This window comes from Castor canadensis, chromosome 2, assembly GCF_047511655.1.
Source record: "Castor canadensis chromosome 2, mCasCan1.hap1v2, whole genome shotgun sequence".
Lineage (NCBI taxonomy): Eukaryota > Metazoa > Chordata > Mammalia > Rodentia > Castoridae > Castor > Castor canadensis.
In genome coordinates, this window is record NC_133387.1 from 46,798,819 (window position 1) to 46,817,801 (window position 18,983).

Sequence of the window (18,983 nt, forward strand, 5' to 3'; positions counted from 1 at the left end):
TACTTGTCAAGTCTCTGCTTTCTGTTTCCTTCACATTCTACTGCCATCCACAATTACATGCTCTACCTGTGATCCTACAGCCATACACATACCTTCAGAAACAGTCAAATTCCTCCTGCAATTTTTCTCTTCATTGGACCAGCGGACCAGGTTAACCTCCTTGCCCAACTTGCCTTTAAGTTCTGATAAAAATAAAAAGTGCTCATAAGTTTTAATCATTTGATCATAACACATTGGGTCAGACACATGGTTATCATTTGTAAATGAAATATTCAAGTACAGTTGTGGCAAAAAGTGGAACTGACTCTTCATGGAAGCCAGTAGATCTGAGTTATCAAAACATTATACCATAACATTATACTCTTTTTACCCTCTATACTCATCCCTCTATTTTATTTTTCTTAAGATTGGGTGCTGCTATGTAACCCAGGCTGGCCTTGAACTCATGATCCTCCTGCCTGCCCCTTCCAGGTGGAAAGACAGGTGTATGCCACCATAGCCAGCATTTTTTTTTTTCTTTTTTGACCATGCTGGTCTGAAACACCCAGGCTCAAGCGATTCTCCCACCTCTGCCTCTCAAGTAGTTGAGATTATAAGTGTGTACCACCATACTCCTCATTTTTTAAGAAGCAGATCTGGAGGCACTTTCTCATGGAAACTTTTTGTAACTCTCCAAGCTGATCATCTTTAGAAACTTATGTTAATTGGAATCACTCAAGGTAAGTGAAGCAGGTGAAGGGTCTCTGAAGAACAGAATAACAACAGTAATAAGTAACAGTGGTTAGAGATACAGACTGTAGAGCTCAACTGTCAGTGTTCAGTCCTGGATCTCCTGCTTTATAGTTAGTTCTATGTCCTAGAAATTTGTTGGACTTAGAAGAGGAGAAAGAGAGTTATAGATATTGCTTTGAGGATTTTGGAGAATCACTCTATTCTCAGACAAATGAGGAGATATAGGCACGTGAGGGAAGTTGACAAGAATTTCTATTTTCCAGGTTGGTGGAGTGGCTCAAGCAGTAAGAGCGCCTACCTAGCAAGCATGAGGCCATGAGTTCAAACTCCAGTGCTGCCAAAAAAATTTGTTTTCCAATAAATTGCTGCCCTTATTTCTCATTCTTAAGTATTCCATACCATTTTTTCATTCTTTTTCCCAGTTAAAGCTGTCAACCAAAACATTTGTATGCTTCTCACTTAACAAGAAAAAAGGTCGTGAGAGATTTTTTAAAGACAAATCTCAGTAGGGGGCTTGTAGCTAGCACTCCTCAGCAAGTGTGGTGAGCAGAATAATGTCTTCCCAAAGACATACTCCTCCAACCCCTAAACTTTTAAATATGTTACTTTGTAAGGCAAAAAGAATTTGGTAAGCATGAATAAATTAATGATACTGAGATTGAGAGATTATCCCTAGATAATCCAGGTGGCCCAATTGTAGGAGTCAGAGGGTTTTAAAAATGCTGTGCTGATGGTTTTAGAGATGGAAGAAGGAGCATTAAGCAAGCCAAGGAGCATAGGAGGCCTTCAGAAGCTGGAAGGGCAAGGAAACGGACTCTCCCCAATGCAAAGTCTTTCTTCTTATTGTGTAAGTTGGTTGAGATAGTGCACTCTGCACAAGTCAGGAAAAACCTATTTCTTACATATAGGCAGCAAGGATAAACAGAAGTTTAGGATCCATGGCAAACTAGACTCAGTACACTAGTTAAAGCAAATAGAGTTGTGTCTTTATACATACCCATTCCACCTTGATTTTATATTCCCTGGGCACCATTCGGCTCACTGAGCTCAAACATTACAGAACATCTTGTTCTAGGAGGAATGACAACACAGCCCAGGTTGTTCCTGACATTTCCTCCTGGTCTCAGGGTGTTACATTCTTGGTACAGTCTGCACAAGAACTTCAAGCAAGAGTGGAAGAGCTGGTTCAGCCAAGTTCATCTGAAGACCTGTTTTCCTATACTTTAGAGGCAGAAGGAACACAACTCCACCAACACTTTTATTTTAACCAAGTATGATTCAGTTTGGACTCTTTTGGACCTCCAGAGCTTGAAAGGTAATAAATATGTGTCATTTTAATCTAGTAAATTTGTGACAATTTATTTCAGCAGCAGGAGGAAACTAATATACCAAGTCATCCATGCAATTTTCTTCTCATACTTATCAGTAGTTAAAAACTTCATTACTTATTTGCTCACTCTCTTCTTACCATTCCTTCCATCCTCCAGGAATATAAGATCCATAAGATGAGATGCATCGTCACACTGAACCCATTCTGACTTTAGACACTTCCCAAATACATGAATTTTTGTGTGCTTATGTGAGTGCATGAATTACTAATAATGTATTTGAATTTTTTTAACATTAGTCACTGGTGCTAGATATCAGGAACACAACATTCATTCTGATGTGTTCTTATAAACCCACTGTGCACAGGCAACATGTAGGTGTTGGAGATCAAGAGAGGAATAAATACAGGTCCTGAAATCCAAAGGATCTCAATCCAGAGCAACAAGATAATACTGATTGAATTTCTGAGATTTTATTAAATGTAAAATTTCATTTGAGCAACTAAAATATAAATTGAATAGAAGTATTTTGAAAGCATTTTAGGAGAGAGGTACTGTGGGCATCATGGGTTACGAGTAGCAACTATAGACTGAAGAGTCAGAATACTTTGCCTTATGATGACCTTGGGTAATTACTCAATACCCTTGATATTATTTGCTCATCAGTAAAATGGAGATAATGAGATCCATGCCTCAAAGTTGTGATAATTCAATGCAAAAATGTATAGGAGAGACTAGCATAATACCTGGCACAAAATAATAGCTCAATAAATGGTAACTTAGAGACTGGTTCATTTCTCAGTATGCAGAGGCAGTTTTTATGAAACTAGATGGCTTCCCAACTTTCCCTCATCAGGAACCACTGGAGCTGAGTTATCTTATTTTGAAGAGCCTCAATTCCCACATTTCCCCACTCCCAAATCCATAATTTCTGCTCAGTGCTGAAATGATTTGCCAAACCAGATTCTGTCAGCTAGGGTTTCCCTTTGCCTACTTTCCATCAAAGGATGGGCCTCAGCCAATACAAGGATTTTGGAGGTTAGTTAGGAGCCATTCCAACTAAAAACACAAGTGTGGTTTTGGGAGTATGGTAAGAAAGCAGAAATATAAGGACAAAATGATTCTTTCTTTGTGGTCAAGATGGATCAGCTACATTTGTTAGGGCAATTTTGTTTGCCTGTGTTCTTTTTTTTTTTTTAAACACTATATCCATCAGCATAAAATCCCTTATTATTCATAGTCTACTAGATTTTCTCAATATTATTTTTGCTGCTTTATTTCCAATATCTCATGCCATGCAGATTGGAAAGGCAATGGTTCTATTTCTCACAGGTTACCTTGTGAAGTTATACACATAGTCAGATTTCCTCTTTATTGACACATAAACATGTTTTGCCTTATCTCTCTTCCATGTAACAACATGCTAACACTCAGTCTCATATTCTAAATTCTCACTGGCTGATGGGGGAAATAATTAAGAATGATCAAGTCCCCTGATTCTTTGGAGGCTTAAGTGGTGTGTTTTTACAATATGGGGCAAATATGTCTTCTCACCTTTGTTTCCCAAATATAAAGAAATCAGATAGCAATCCCATCCATGAAGATGGAGCTGTGGAATGGAGTTGTCTTCTGTAATCTCCTCATATGCTGGAATCTTTCAGAAACTCCAACCTGTCCACTGTACAAAGGAACTTTCCCACTCAGTAAAGGATTTCAATAATTCCTGAGGTTTCAGAAGGCAATCGAAATCAACTTCTCAGCACTTGGTTGAAAGAAGAATGAGGATCTCAGGTTTGAGGACAGTCTGGGCTACATAGCCAGACCCTGTCTCAAAAAATAAAATAAAATAAAGTTTTAAATAAGCACTCCTTTGATTCAGAATTCCACATCTCAGAATTAATTCTGTGATATACTTATGCAGATCACAAAGATATGAGTATGAGGCTATTCACTTCTATTTAGTTGTGTTATTTTTAAGCAGCTTTATTAAAATTTAATTTATGTAATCATAAAAATTGTTCATTTTCAGTATACAAATCAGTAAATTTAAAACCATACAACTATTAGCAAAAATCCAATTTTAGGACATTTCCTTCCATTCCTATATGAAGTAATTGCCTATTCATACCCTCCCCCTAGGCAACCACTAGCATAATTTTGTACCTACAGATTTGTCTTTCCTCAATATTTCTTAATATCCAGGAATGCATTTTAGTGGGTTTGTTGTTATTTGATTATTTTTTTTGAGACAGAGTCTCCCTTTGTAGCCCAGGCTGGCCCAAACTCACACTTTTCCTGCTTCAGATGCCAGAGTCCTGGGATTACAGGTATGTGCCACCACATCCAACCTGCATTTTAGTTTTAATTGGGATATGACTCGTACTCAACATCATAAATTTTTTCCACTAATGATCTAGTATCAGATATGGATACAATTTAAAATCACGCTCAAACATAGCCTAAAAGCATCAAGAATACAGCTTCAATAAGGACATTAAATAGCACATAAGAGAAACCTGGTATTAACACATTTACATGTCTTTCTTCAGAACTTGATAAGCAAAATCAGTTGAACTTTGTCAGAGTAATGCCAAGCTGCTGTTATACTTCTCCCCATCCATAGGGTGATACAAAATTGATCTGTGTATTTTCAAAGCAGGAGGCATTGGTACTTTGACAGAGTTCTATTACAACGGCAGTATTCTTATTATGCCAAATGTCTAATGTACACCTAATGATTGTATTATACACAGAAAGCTGTTACACACTGATTACCTACTGCTGTTTATAATCCTTTAAATGCATTTTTCTGGTGCTGAAAAAATACTGGAAAAAGTCACAAGAGGAAGAAAATGGAAAAGAAAGTGATCCATAAACAATGGGGCTTCATATAACTCCATGTGGCTACATCAAACCTCATGATGCCTGAGAATCACTGACAAGTTTTAGGAGCATGATAAATTTCTAGGCCTAACGACAATAAAGAAAATAGTAGCCTTTGATCTAATATGCCCATGGGTGCCAGCAGTGTGGCAGCATACAATACCATGAGTTCTGTGCTGCCTGGGCTGAATAGCAACTGAAAAGTAAACCATCAGTCCTCCCAACCAATCAGGGATCAATTTTCCCATGGAGAAACTGATGGTTTAAATGTTCAGAGATATTTTCTGTGTTGGTTATGATCCAAGTATGTTTTCAAATATTTGAGAGGTTCAGTAGAGAAGAAAATAAAAAGATTTGGTTCTACTGAACAGGGCAGGTGTTGTCGGTACCAAGAAATATCCTGATAGATGGCAAAAAGCCCCAGGATGTTCCCAAATGGAACTAGATGCTGAAACTCTGTTACCTTTTTGCTGTGTAGCATTAGACATCAGAACGCAACCATTTTGGAAGGACAGTAAGTCCTGAATGAGCAGTAAAAAAAGGTTGGCTGGGTCTTCAAAAAGTTAAACACAGAATTTCTACATGATCCAGCAATGTCACTCTAGGTATGGACTCAGAAGAACTGGAAGATGGGACCCAACAGACACTTGCAAACCAATGTATACAGCAGTATTACTCACAATAAACAATATAGAAACAACCTAAGTGCCTATCTGTTACATGAGTGGATAAATAAAATGAGTGTATACATATAATGAAATATTACTCATTCTTAGAAAGGAAGGAAACTCCAAAATACACTATAACATAAATGAACCTTGAAAATGTCATGCTAAGTTAAATAAGCTAAAAAAAAAGGATAAATATTGCATGATTCCACTTATAAGAAGTATCTAGAATAGACAGACCAGAGAGGCAGAAAATAGAATGTGGTTACTAGAGGCAGGAAGGAGGAATAGGGAGTTATTGCTTAATGGACACAGTGTTTCTGTTGGGATGATTGAGAAATTCTGGAAATGGCTCTAGTTGTGATAGTTGTGCTATATTGTGAATGCATGTCAGGTCACTGAATTATACACTTTAAATGGTTAAATGTTAAATTTTATGTTGTTTATAGTTTACTACAATAAAAAAGACAAACATAATAATCGGATCACAAGGAGATCAGTACAAATACTAGATATCAACCTTTTTATGCCCAGTTGTCCTGTTTTAACCTGCTCTGTGATCTTAAGTTCTAAAGAAATAAGATTAGTCAGTTTTGGGCATTTTGATTCTACTGGGAGGAGGAAGTAGTTAACTGCTTTAAAATTCTAGATTATAATTAATTTCTTTCTTTATTACTTCAGTAAATAATTACTGAAGACTTACTACATGCTAGGCACTGTTCCAGATGGTAGTCAAAAAGGAAAAGGTCTTACAGAGCTTAATGGAGGACGTATAATAGATAAAGAAAGCTTTACATGAGCCTGAGAAATTCTGATAGTGAGGCATCTCATGAAAACAAGTAAAATGGAGTGACAGGAAGGAGAAGCAAGGGAAGGAAGAATGATCATTTTGAGAGAAGAATCAGGAAATATTGAGGCCAGAATGATTGGAAGGATGGAGCCAAACCCAGAGCTGGAAGAGAGCATTTATGCTGGAGGGTACACTCACAACAAAGCTTGATGATGGGGAACTGATTGGCATTTACAGAAACAAAAAGTTCATTCTTATGATAGAATCACAGTGAGAAAAGGGGGAGAGCCAGGAGATAAGAATGGAGAATTAGGGTGCTGTATGCTATATCAAGAAGTATGCCAAAGGAACCCATTGGAAGGTTTTAAGCAAGCATTGTGACATGACTTAATTTATGTTTCAAAAGAGAACTTGATGGTTAATATTGATTGTCAACTTGACTGAATTGAGAGATGTGTAGGAGATTAGTATAGAGCACTTTTGAGTATTTCTGTGAGGTTATTTTCAGAGACAATTAACTGAGGGGGGAAGACATGCCTCAATAGGCTGGGGGCCCCAATGGAACAAAAGGGAAAGAAGGAGGAAACCCATGCACACAGGCATTCTCTTTCTGCTTTTTAGCTACCATGAGGTGAGCATTCTCTTCCATGTGACCTGCTACCATGATGTTTGTGAATTGCCTCAGGCCCAAAGCGATGGAGCTTAGCCCATCATGGACTGAAATCTCTAAAACAAACCATCAAAATCAATCTTTTTTCCTTTAAATAGTTTCTCTCAAGTATTTGGCACAGTGATAAATAACTGACTAATACAGAACTCTGGCAGTTATGTGGCGAATAAAGACTGAATTAAAAATGGAACTGTGGTGATCACTTAACATCATGTATGAGCCAACTGTACTAGTCTAGATAGAGATGATGGTGGCTTGTAACAGGGAGGTGGAGAGGCTAATGAGAGGAAGAGAAAGAATTAATGTCCACTGAGAATAAAAATTAGTCAGAAATATTTCAAAACATCTTAAAAGATAATTTTCTTTCATTTATAATTTGAATTATACCTGATGCCCTACAGTTTTTTATAGCCTTCAGTTTGTTAATACTCTTTGAAAGTTAGCACATAGAAAAGAAATAAATAATTGGGTATAGTAAATCTGCAAGGCTATATTATCTTTTTTGCTATATAGTTTTTCAACCCCAACCAGTGACAATTATCTACAGTCCATATAAGGCCTTAAAGATATATTTGATGAATAAGAGAATGTGCCTAAATAATTGAGCTCTGCTTTGAAGATTTAAGTATCATTATTCATTCAAGTGATATAGAAGACATTTCAGTTTCATATATATTTTCGTTATGTCCAGCTCTAAATTAGATGCTGAAAATACAAAATTAAATAAGTGAATGACTTTGCTTCTAAGCTCTATGGTCTTTGCAGATCATATTTTGTAATGATAATGATGATTCAAAGAAGCTTTGATAGGCTGATTCCCAATTTCCTTTTTCACTTCAGGTAAGTACCTTAATGCTTAGTTTAAAACATTCTAGTTTCATAACACTCTATATTTCATAATGCTTAGTCTAAAACACTATTTCATAAGGCAATTCATGTATTCTCAAATATGTTTAGGAAAACAATATTTAAATTTTACTGCAAAAAAACTTAGTCTGTTATATCTTAGTGTGCAAAAAGGGATATAGTGTATATACTCATTTTGCATTGTAACTCTTTCTCAAGACAGCCCTTTTAACATTTATCCAGACAATGGTCCAAATGACCCAATTTGGGAACTGTTACTTTATACAGTGTCTTTCCTGCACACAGTGCATCCCTCCCCATGGGGTGCACAGTCAGATCCCCTTCACTTCTTGCCATCTTGGGCCAAAATCTCTCTATTTTTAAAGCTACAGGTGATTACTTCACCTTTCTCTTTTGTGAGTCATTTTTCTGGAAAGTTTTGCTTCCTGGTAACTAGTTTCTGACCTTCACAAGTTAAGTATGACCTACTTGCTGGATTGGTCAATTGTCATTATATTATTGGCTTTCAATAGACTCTCTTCTAGAACAATATGCTTCATCCATCTCTGTAGGATTAATCTAACCAAGGAAATTACCCATATTTTTCTCTATACTGACTCATGTGGACAATGACCTTTTAGATCAAGAAAAATGGTATAAGTCACCACTATCCAAATTTGTCTGTGCTTCTGAGTCATCTAAAGAATTTGAAAAGACTACAACTCCCCTACCCCTAACCTTAGTCATAATTGAATCAAAAAATACTCCAAATTGGTTCTAACATATCTAGATCTCAGACATTAATTCAGTTTTATCATTACTGCCTTAAATTTGGGAGTAAAGCTAAATGTAATCATAAAATAACTTGTGTTTATCATTTGTAGATAGCTAAATGTTTTCTCAAATATCTTTAAAAACTCTGAGGATGCAGGCAGGGCAGGTACAATTTCCACTTTATAAATGAAATCTATATGATGTCTGAGAGCAGCTGATCAGCAGTAAACAAGGCCAAGATCCTTAACTTCAGTCCTCACAATCTTCCTGTAAAGAGAAACAAGCAGTAACAATAAGGAGTGGAAAGTTACATGAAGAGGTAATAGAAGATGCCCAGAGAATGATGACAGCACTTAGTAAAGGCAGTTAAGTGGGAGGTGGGCTTCAGACTCAGAGTAGAATTAGAAATTAGAAGTTAGAGAGAAAGGTGTTTTCCAGATTGTAATGAACAAAATTTGAGAACAGTCAAGGAAAGAGTAAAATAAGAGTTAAAGGAGCAGAAATTAGTTCAGATTGACTAAGCAGAGATTGCAGGAAGGTTAGTAGCCAAAGATGAGACTGAAGTGGTAGACAGGAGCCAGTAAGCATTGTTAAAGTCTTGGGAATTTATCTGAGGACAACAGGAAGCTGCTGGAAGATTCTGGGCAGAGGGGTAACCTGATGCAGTTTGTGTTGTCCAAGACTCACTTTGGTGCAGAGTGCAGAATTCTGTGGAGGAGAGTAAAGCTAGAAGTGAGGAAAGCAGAACCTCTGGAGATGTGGGCATGCTCACACCACCATTGGGGTAGAGATGGAGAAAAGAGAGGTGTGGTGGAATGACACTAGATGGCTGGTGGAACTGTTCAATGAGAAAGAGATCAATATAGGAGGAGGTGGCAGAGGTGGTGTTCAATTTGGACACACTAAAGTATAGATGTTCTGAAGGCAAATGCATGCAAAAGTATTGTGAGTCTAATGCTCAGAAAGAGAGATAAGGAAAGAGGTAAGTAAATACTTTGGAGTCATGACCTTGTAGCCATGAGCTAGGTAAGATGAGAATATGGCAAGACTAGAACCCAGAGAGAATAAAAACATCACAGAAATAGTATTATTTGAGCTGGGATCATAACCCAAGTCTTCTAACTCTTAATACAGTCTTACCTAAGAACCTGAAGGGAAAATCCCAGCATGATAGTTGAGAGCCCTGATTCAAGGAAAAGATAAGAGAGCCAAGTGGTATTAGGTAAATGACCTGTTTTCTCATTGTATGGTAAGAAGATAGTAATAATATCACCCTCAAGGGGGTCATAGAGATTAAATAAGAAAGTATTTCTAAAGCTTCCAGCTTTGGGTCTGATATATAATATAGCAATGAATCCATAAATGGGAGTTCTTATTGTGTTCAGTAAGTCAAAGGCACAACTTTCTTCGATCATGACATACATTACATCTTAATTTAAACTTAGTCAAATTGTCACATTCAGTTCTCATTAAAATATTTAACACTAATTTACACAAATTATCACTTGTTTTTTAAACAGTAGTGATAGTATTGGGAACAGGACAAAGATTAAATTGATGTGGCCAGCGATAACGATTTGTGTTCTATTTTAGAGTAGCTCTGCCTATGGCTGAAGAAGGCGTGAGGGCCACTTACAAAGTCACACTTGTTTACGTTTGGTGATACTGATATTATCTATAAAAGCAGTAAACTTCTCTATAAAGAGTAAAGTACCATATCTGGAAGGAAAATTGTCTACAGTAACACTGTATAATCTATTCTGGAGAAGAAAGATCCCATACAGAAAGAACTGATAACTATGCTAAGTTTATACAATATGTGCTCAGTGATAAATATTCTAAGCATGTACTTCAATAATTCTCTCATCAGAGCAGCCTCGTTACCCCCACCATCAGCCGATACTGATAATTAATCAACTGAAATGAATCTTTACAGAATAAACAAATCTGTTATACATGAATGGTGATTATGTCTCTTTCAGTTGTGAAGGCTTTTCATAACTTATTCATGCCAATGTTAGGAAGACTTCTCCCTTAGGGAACAAAATCTTCTTTTTGATATGATCTCTTTTTAGACTGTTCCTGGTAATTAGTGACATTTCAACTATATCCAGTGGATGTAGGTTATTGAGGTAGTAACTGGGGTTTCTGGGGGTTCTTCCACTTAATCTCCAAGAGGGACAGAGTGATCCTCTTACTCTTTCATGCACATTTGCAATCTTGTTGGCAGAGCAGACATGGTTTGTCCTGATTGCACTCATGGAAGTGGACCTGACACAGCCCACATGGGAGCAAACAGTGCTGCTGATAAATCTCTATGGCTTGGGAATCAGGAAAGAAAGCGGACTATGCCAGGCAAAAACAGGCCTCAGGTTGAATATGAGGAAAACAGCATCAGTCCAATGAATGAACTATACAATATACTCTGTTTCCTAATACAGTATTTGTTCTTGTATTAAAGATAATTCGATAATTCTCCACAGACTCCTTGCTTTTTTTTTTTTTCCATCCTATGAGTAGAGACTCTGATGGCCTTTGCTCCAAGTTATCTTATCAGGATGTTTGCATAACAAACACCTCTGAAGCTCCTAAACACAGGAGAGCATGCTTACTGAACAGTACACAGAGCCAGCTTCCCCCAGCTCAGAGTTCCTCTCTTGTATTGCACTCCCTGCAAGCGCAGGCATCACGTAGACCTCCTTGTGCTTCTCCATGATTCTAGTTGTTGATATTGACATAACTGTGAGTAATAAACTGTCTTTCTCCTCTGACCAGGATTCTCATGCCTTTTGTCAGCACCCATATATCTTGTTAGCTTACAGGTAGGGTAAAATCTCAGGCCTTTCACAGTTCTTATGGTTAGATTTCAGTATATGTAATATTTATTATAATTTACTTTAAGTTTTAATGTTCTTTAGCTTAAAATTTTGCTTTTGTGCTTCCATTCTTTCTAAAATGAAATTTAGGATAGAGTAGATCTACTGTCCATAAAAGAAAATATATTTATGAAAGTGATGTTGATGTTGAAAGTCAAGCAGTTATGTGCAAATTATCCATAGTATAGAAAATTAGAAAATACTTATTTACATTTTAATGATTAAAAAAGAATAAAAAATACACTAATCTTTTCCTAAAAGTCAGACATAAAATTTCATAGTAGGAAGAAAACTTTTAAATAAGAGTTCATTGACTGACTTCCTCCATTTAAAAAAAAAAAAAACTCACCTGAGGACTAACTCTATTGACTTCCTTTGCATTCTCCACAATGACTTTTATCAACTCCTACTTTACCTAGAAATTCAGAACAAATTTGATGCACAAAGGCACTAATCGCATTTTACTTATGATAGATAAAAATGATAAATGACTTAAAAGCCCACCTATTGAAAAATGGTTGAAGTATGGCAAAGCCTTATGGTATATTAGAGAACAGTTCATAATTGTGTTCTCCAAGAATACTTGGTGATGTGGTAAAAACTCTTATGAAATAGCATGATCCAAGAATTGCTTACCCTAGTAATAGAACACATAGCTACCATTCATTACCATACACATTCACGTACATAGAGACCAGAATTAGAAGACACTTACTTACAAAGTGTTAAGAGTAGGTGTAACCGGGTTAAAAGCATCTGGGTGATTTTTATTTTCCTCCTTGATTTTCTTTTTTCTGGGTTTTAAAAATTCCTTACAATCAAATTTTAAAAAGATTATTCCTTATGCAATAGAATAAAAGTCCAATTCCTAAATAAATAACTTACACCCAGGTGAGAAGTTTCGATCTGTTTTGGATCCATTATGTGCCTCATTCAGCCTTTCTCTTTCCCATTTGCAAGTCTCTTCCCCGCCGGTGAGAAAATGCACTCTGCAATGTAGTTTCCAGTTATAGAAGCCTCTCCTGCATCCCGGCCCTCCTGTCCCATGCAGCTTCATATGGAGTCACATATTGTGAAAACCCCTAGAATTTTTACCTCCAGTAACTCCCGTTCCCTGGCATTGTGGAACTTTTTTTTTTTTTTTTAAGCCTGGTGCCTAATGGTATAATCAAGTCCAAACTAGGGACACATTACGCAGAATGTCTTCTTCAAGCACTCACATCTCCACTTTTCCATCAATCTTTCCTTTTGCTGTATCAACTCCTCCACTCTACCCCACCCCCACATACACATACACACACAACTCTAGTTCTAGATCAGCACTACCCAAAAGAAAAATTCATGAGCCTTTAAGTAATTTAAAATTTTCTAGTAGCAAACTCAGAAATGCTAAAAGAAACAGATAAAACTAATCTTAAGGTATATACTATTTAACCCAACATATATAAAATAATGCTATTTCAAAATGAAATCAATATAAAAAGTGTTTAATGAGATAGTTTACATCTAATTTTTCATATTAATCTTGGAAATTCATTGTTTTTTAAAATATATTTTCAGTATACCTCAATACACATTAGCCACAGTTCAAGTACTCAGTAGCCACCTGTGGTCAGTGGCTATAGTATTTTACAGTGGAGAGAATTTTTTCTCCACTTTTTTTTTTTGTGGTTGTACTAGGATTTGAACTCAGGGCCTTGTACTTGATAGGAAAGAGCTCTTACCACTTGAACTAAGCCCCCAAGACCTTTTTGATTTATTTTTCAGATATGTTCTTTCACTTTTGCTCCAGCCAGGCCTGGACCATGGGATCCTTTTACCTCTGTCTCTCAAGTAGCTGAGATTACAGATATACACTACCATGTCTGGCCCTTTCTCCATCACTTCTGTTCTACGTCCACATAGCTTAGGGCTTCTAAAAAGGCAAATGTGAACTTGTGGAGTGACTTAAGTGTTAAGAGCTCCTGCCTAGTAAGTGTGAGGCCCTGAGTTCAAACCCCAGTGCCACCAAAAAAACAAAACAAAACAAAAAGGCAAATGCCTACTAGCAGCTTTGTAGTTTAACTTTACTAGGAAAGCTACCTACTTTGAACAGGTGGCTTTGTGGGAAATTGCTTGCAACAGAGTGTGACACCCAGATTGGGGGAGATAAGTAAATTTTGTGTTCTGTCACAGGGAGTAAGTAGTACCTATCTAACCTTTGAATTCAGCCAGGGAAAGTGATGGGATCAAGTGGAGGTCTGCCTCTTGTTGAAGAACAATTTGCATCTTAAGTTCAGGAGTCACTCTGTCCTTAATACATAGCAGAAGTGAATGCCTTCCTACCTCATATTTGAAGTTGGCTGGCTATCCAGGCAAATACAGAAAAAGAAAATGTTAGTATTTGATTTTACCTCTTCAAAATCAACCTCACTTAATTTCAGTGATGGAGAAACTGAGTCCTGGAAAGGAGACATGGTTTTCCCACAGCTAGATAGCTGCTAAGTGACAGAAGTGGATTGGAATTATAATCCAGGTCAATGTTGACACCAGTGATGATGTTAATGAGTCAGGTCACTTACTAACAGAAAGTCCCATGATCTGCCCAAGAAGGATAGGCCATTTTCCTGCCCCACAGAGCCCCAGTCTTGCTCTTCAATGTCATCTCCTGACAGACAGCAAGCTAAAAAATCAAAAGACCAAAAATATTCACTCACTGTAAGTGTTAAAAAGGGCAAAGTAGAACGCAGAGATAGAGAGTGATAAGGAGCTACCAGTTTTCAAAATGAAATTCAGGGAAGTCTTGTAAACCTGAAGGACAAGAAAAGGAATGGCAGAGCTCCAGGCAGAGAGGACAGCAAATGTGGACGCCTGGGGGTCAAGATGAGCTTGGTGCATACAGGAACTGGAGGCCACCTGTGGCTAATGGATGGGGGTACTGGCAAGGTAGCTGGGTTACCTAATGTCATACAGAGAACAACAAGACATTCAGCTAGAATTTGGTTTCCCCAGTGTCCCTTGATCTACGTGAGTTTCATTTTAGCCACATATTTTGCTGTTTAAAGATCTTTGTTGTTTTACAGCCTCAAGGGAATTAGCTGTGCCACCTGCAGGATCCTTGGAGGCTGGATGTGCTGCCTGTTTCTAGCAGTGGATCCTAATGGACTCAGGCAATAGCAGCAGGAAGTAAGTTAGAGCCCTGCTTTTTAAGGCTGCTGGCCCTAAGGTGGGAGCTGTGATTGTATTCACCTGACAAGTTCAGACAGGCGCAGTCTCCTCCAGAATCATCAAATTAGAAACCCACAGCTAACACTAATAGGTTGCCCTTAAATACTGAAGTGCTTTCCTGTTCTCTACCTTATCTGAGTTTAAATTTCCAGCTTCAAATGTAGATTTTGGGGCTAGAAGTGTAGCTTACTGGATCACATGTGTGAGGTCCTGTGTTTGAGCCCCAGAACCCCGCCCCCTGCCCCACGCCAAAAAAAAGAGATTTTCCACTTCTTCCTTTGCTCTTCTCACTCCCACGAGTTTCTTAGGCATAAATAGTCCACATCTGTTTAACAAAATAACAGGTTAGGCTTGGAGTAGTCTCAGAACTGCTGCTTTGACCCTCTCTTTCTAGTACTCTGGTGTCAATGTTATTATCAATGTATTTCTATGTGTCCAAGATTTATATACATTGAATTCTTATGGAAACTTTGCAAAATGAGTGTTTTTAACTCTCTTACAAAAATCAGAAGACCTATCAATTTTCCTTACCTCCCGTAACCTTTCGCCATGCATCAGACCACCCTCTTCTTTATCCCATAAATATCCCTAAACCCTACACTCTGAGAGGTGGATTTGAGGCTAGCACTGCAGTCTGCACAGGATTGGCCGCTTCATGAATAAACTTTTTCCTTTGCAAACAAAATAAAATAAGACAAAAACTGCCTTTAGTAGAATTGTTTTATCCAGCATCTAATTACTTAAAATATTGTAAAGCTCTTGATAGAGTTTTAGGAATTCTTGCCAACGAACCTGCTGTTCTTAGAGGAAATGTTCCAGATGTGGGATGGCCAGGGCCTGGGACCTCACTGTGTACATCACTGCTGCATCTCCTTCTTGCTCCTTCTCAGATGCTGGTTTGCAGAGGTACCTGCTGGTTCTGGTATGTGCCTGTGAGTCACCAGGGGACTAGGATGGCCTAAGATGGATTTGTCACTGCATTGTCGAGTACCTTATTGGATTTATAAACACAAGCTTGGTAAAAGACCAAGGGGGATCTCTGATTCTGGGTCCTATAAACTAAGCTTAACCTCTAAAGGCTTTTGATATAATTACCCTGAACAGTCACTTTTGCTTAGGCTAAAAGCTATGTCTACTCTAAGAACTAGCACCTTTGTAAATTTGTTACCTTGTGATAATATTTTCAGAACAAGTTGCATTAGGCGATATCATGGCTCCTCAATCTTGTTCATGTCCCAACCCTTGGAAGCTGTGAATGTATTATACTACATGGCACAAAGGATTAAGTTAGCAATTAAAGTTGCTAATTGTTATGGGCTGAATTTGTCCCTTCTTCCATTCCTGTCTTGAAGTTCTAACCCCAATCACCTTAGAAGTCAACTCTGTAGACTGGAGACAGGGTCTTTAAAATGGTAATTAATTTAGGCTGTCATAGCTGCTCAAGTGTAGACTGCCCACTTAGCAAGTGTGAAACTTTTACCAGGAGGTACCTCAGCAGCTCAGTACCACTAAAAAAATAAAGAAAGAAAATACAATGGCAATTAATTTAAAATGATATCTTTAGGGTGGACCCCAATACAATATGACTAGTGTCCCTATATAAAAAGAATAAGAAACAGACACTCACAGAGGGAAGACACAGAGAGAAGATGGCTATCACAAGCCAAGGAGAGAGACACCCTCAGAAAGAACCAATCCTGCCAACAACTTGATTTTGAAATTCTGAGAATTTCAGCTTAAGCTGTCTAGTCTCTGGTATTTTGTTATGGCAGCTTAGCAAACTAATATAATATAGTTAATTGACCTTGACATTGGTAGGCTATCTTGGATTAACCATAGGGTTCCTGAAATGAGGAAGAGGGAAGCAGAAGATGAGATCAGGGTGATGTAATATAGAACTGGACCCTCTGCTGTTGACTTTGAAGAGGAAGAAGGTGAACCAGGAGCCAAGGAATGTGGGTGGACTGTACAAGCTTTGGGTAATGAAATGGATTCTTTCCTGGAGCCTCCAAAAAGCAACAGCCCTGCTCTGCTCTCAGAAACTAACTTTAAGGTCTTGTTCACAGAGCATATCTCAAAGCTTTGGGGATTTGTTTTCAACCACACTTTCCCAAGGTGTCTTATGTTTCCTCCTCCTGACTCACTTCCTCCCTCTGCTTCCTTCCTCCTGAGCTCTAAAAATGTTGACACAGCTTTCTCATTAAGAACTACTAAGAAGCGAGGTTATTTCTGATCTACCTTTAGACCATTCTTAGAGGAGGCTTGCCATACATGATCAGATGTCTGTTAGAATTATAAAACCAAATGACTGTAACAGAGGGGTCTCTTTGTGTTCCTGAGCAGCCCTGCCCCAATTATAAAGCCAGAACCTGGGAGCTTCTTATTTACATGGTGTTCCTGTTACTCTGCCACACCATGTCCTTTACCTTCTGTACTTTTGCAAAATGCAATCCATATAGAGGATTATTACTGCAATTTGTAGTTACATGCCTAAAATTTCCTGTAGATGATATGCTTTGCAAGCATTCTGGCTGGATCCCCTTTCTAGCAACCTAATCTGGGAGCATGCTGGCAGTGGTAGTAGAGTCTTTTGTTTGCTTCTTTGTTAGTAACTGAGAAGAGGAAGATCAGATTGTTTCGGAGCATGGTCAAAGGGCATCTAGAAGGCATAGGCGCTCTGGGAAAGGTGAAAGATCAGAGAAGGCCACATTGCTCCCTCTTCTTAACTTGAGTGAGCCTAAGTTCATGCTCATACTGTGTACCTTTTAGCCCACAAGCTTTCCCCATGATTTGGGTTGGCAGTTTTCCCAGTCAGCAAGGTCGGCAAAATGTGCTATAAAACACAGGTGGTTTGGGGATGTATATTAGTTTCCGAGGGCTGTCATAACAAAATACCACAAAATGGGTGGTTCCAAGCAACAGAAATTCACTGTTTCACATTTCTAGTGGATATAAGTCCCAAACCGAGGAATCAGTCGAACCATGCTTCCTGTGAGACTGGGTAGAGTCCTTTCTTGCTCTTGCTAGGCAAGGAGGACTAACGAGATGGTGGCTGCTGATCCTTGGTGTTCCTTGGCTTGTTGCTGCATCACTCTAATCTCTTCCTTTGTTGTGAATAAAGGTTCACCCAATGTGTCTCTGTGCCTTTTAAGAATACCAGACATGATAGGGGCCTTTCTTTCCTTCTGTAGTATAACTTCATCTTAGCTAATTGCATCTTCGATTTTCAAGTAAAGTCCTAGTTAGAGGCACAAGGGGTTAGATATTTTAGAGGGCATAGTTTAACCTGAAACGGGGCCTCTTCTACCAAAATTCACTTATCTGTAAAATAAAGGAAATAAAGGAACTATGGTCCAGAGACAAATATGACATGCTATTTAGACCAGGGGGCATTTAAGTCAATAAATAAATCATAAAACAATGTGGCAAAAGGCACAGTGTCAGGTTCCTTGCCCACCTGTACTTTGTCATGTCAAATGATATCTCACATCATTTCATTGTTCACTGGTGAAGTGGAAACCAACCATTATCTTTTTCTTATTCTGAGGCTCATTACTATTTATCTTTTTAGAAATTTCATCTTTTGGAACTTCTAGAATGAAGAGTAAAGTTAAGTGAACATGATCCTAAATGTAAATAGAATTGCACTTTTACAAACTGTGTGGTAGGTTTGGTAGGGTGAATTATTGCTTTCCAAAAGTATCCAAATCCTAATTGTAATCTCTGAGGATGTTACCTTGTATGGCAGAGACCTTGTAGATGTGATTCAGGGTCTGGAGGTGGGAAGATGTTCTGGTTTATCTGGGTGGGCTCTATATGCAAACAAAAGTGTCCCTTTTGTTGTTGTTTTTGAGGCAAGGTCTTACTATTAGTCCAGGCTGGCCTCAAACTTGTTATGTAGCTAAGGCTGGCCTCCAGTTGGCAATTCTCCTGCCTCAGCTCCTGAGTGCTGGAACTACAGATGTGTACTAGCACACCCAGCTAAAAGTGTTCCTGTAAAATGGGAGGCAGAAGGAGGCAGAAAAGAGGCTGCATGAGGGAGGCAGCATTAGAGGGAGAAAAGAGGCTGTGCTCATTGGCTTTGAAGGTGGGCCGTGAGCGGTTGGAAATGCAGAGAAACTGATTCTCCTTAGATCCTCTGGAGGGAGAACAGGCCTGCTGACATCTTGATTTTGACTTCATAAGACTGGTTTCAACCCTGCCCTCCAG

The 18,983-nt window shown here is 38.2% G+C and overlaps 2 long non-coding RNA genes across 2 annotated transcripts; one reads left to right on the forward strand and one right to left on the reverse strand.

Annotated features, from left to right (window-relative positions):
• Positions 1 to 88: 88 nt before the first annotated feature.
• On the reverse strand, positions 89 to 12,496 carry LOC141420641 (uncharacterized). The gene is made up of 3 exons (XR_012445145.1): positions 12,287 to 12,496; positions 3,615 to 3,884; positions 89 to 182 (listed from the first exon to the last, which is right to left on the reverse strand). It is a non-coding gene; the product is annotated as an uncharacterized lncRNA (long non-coding RNA).
• On the forward strand, positions 11,296 to 17,644 carry LOC141420640 (uncharacterized). The gene is made up of 3 exons (XR_012445144.1): positions 11,296 to 11,433; positions 14,630 to 14,732; positions 15,665 to 17,644. It is a non-coding gene; the product is annotated as an uncharacterized lncRNA (long non-coding RNA).
• Positions 17,645 to 18,983: the final 1,339 nt, after the last annotated feature.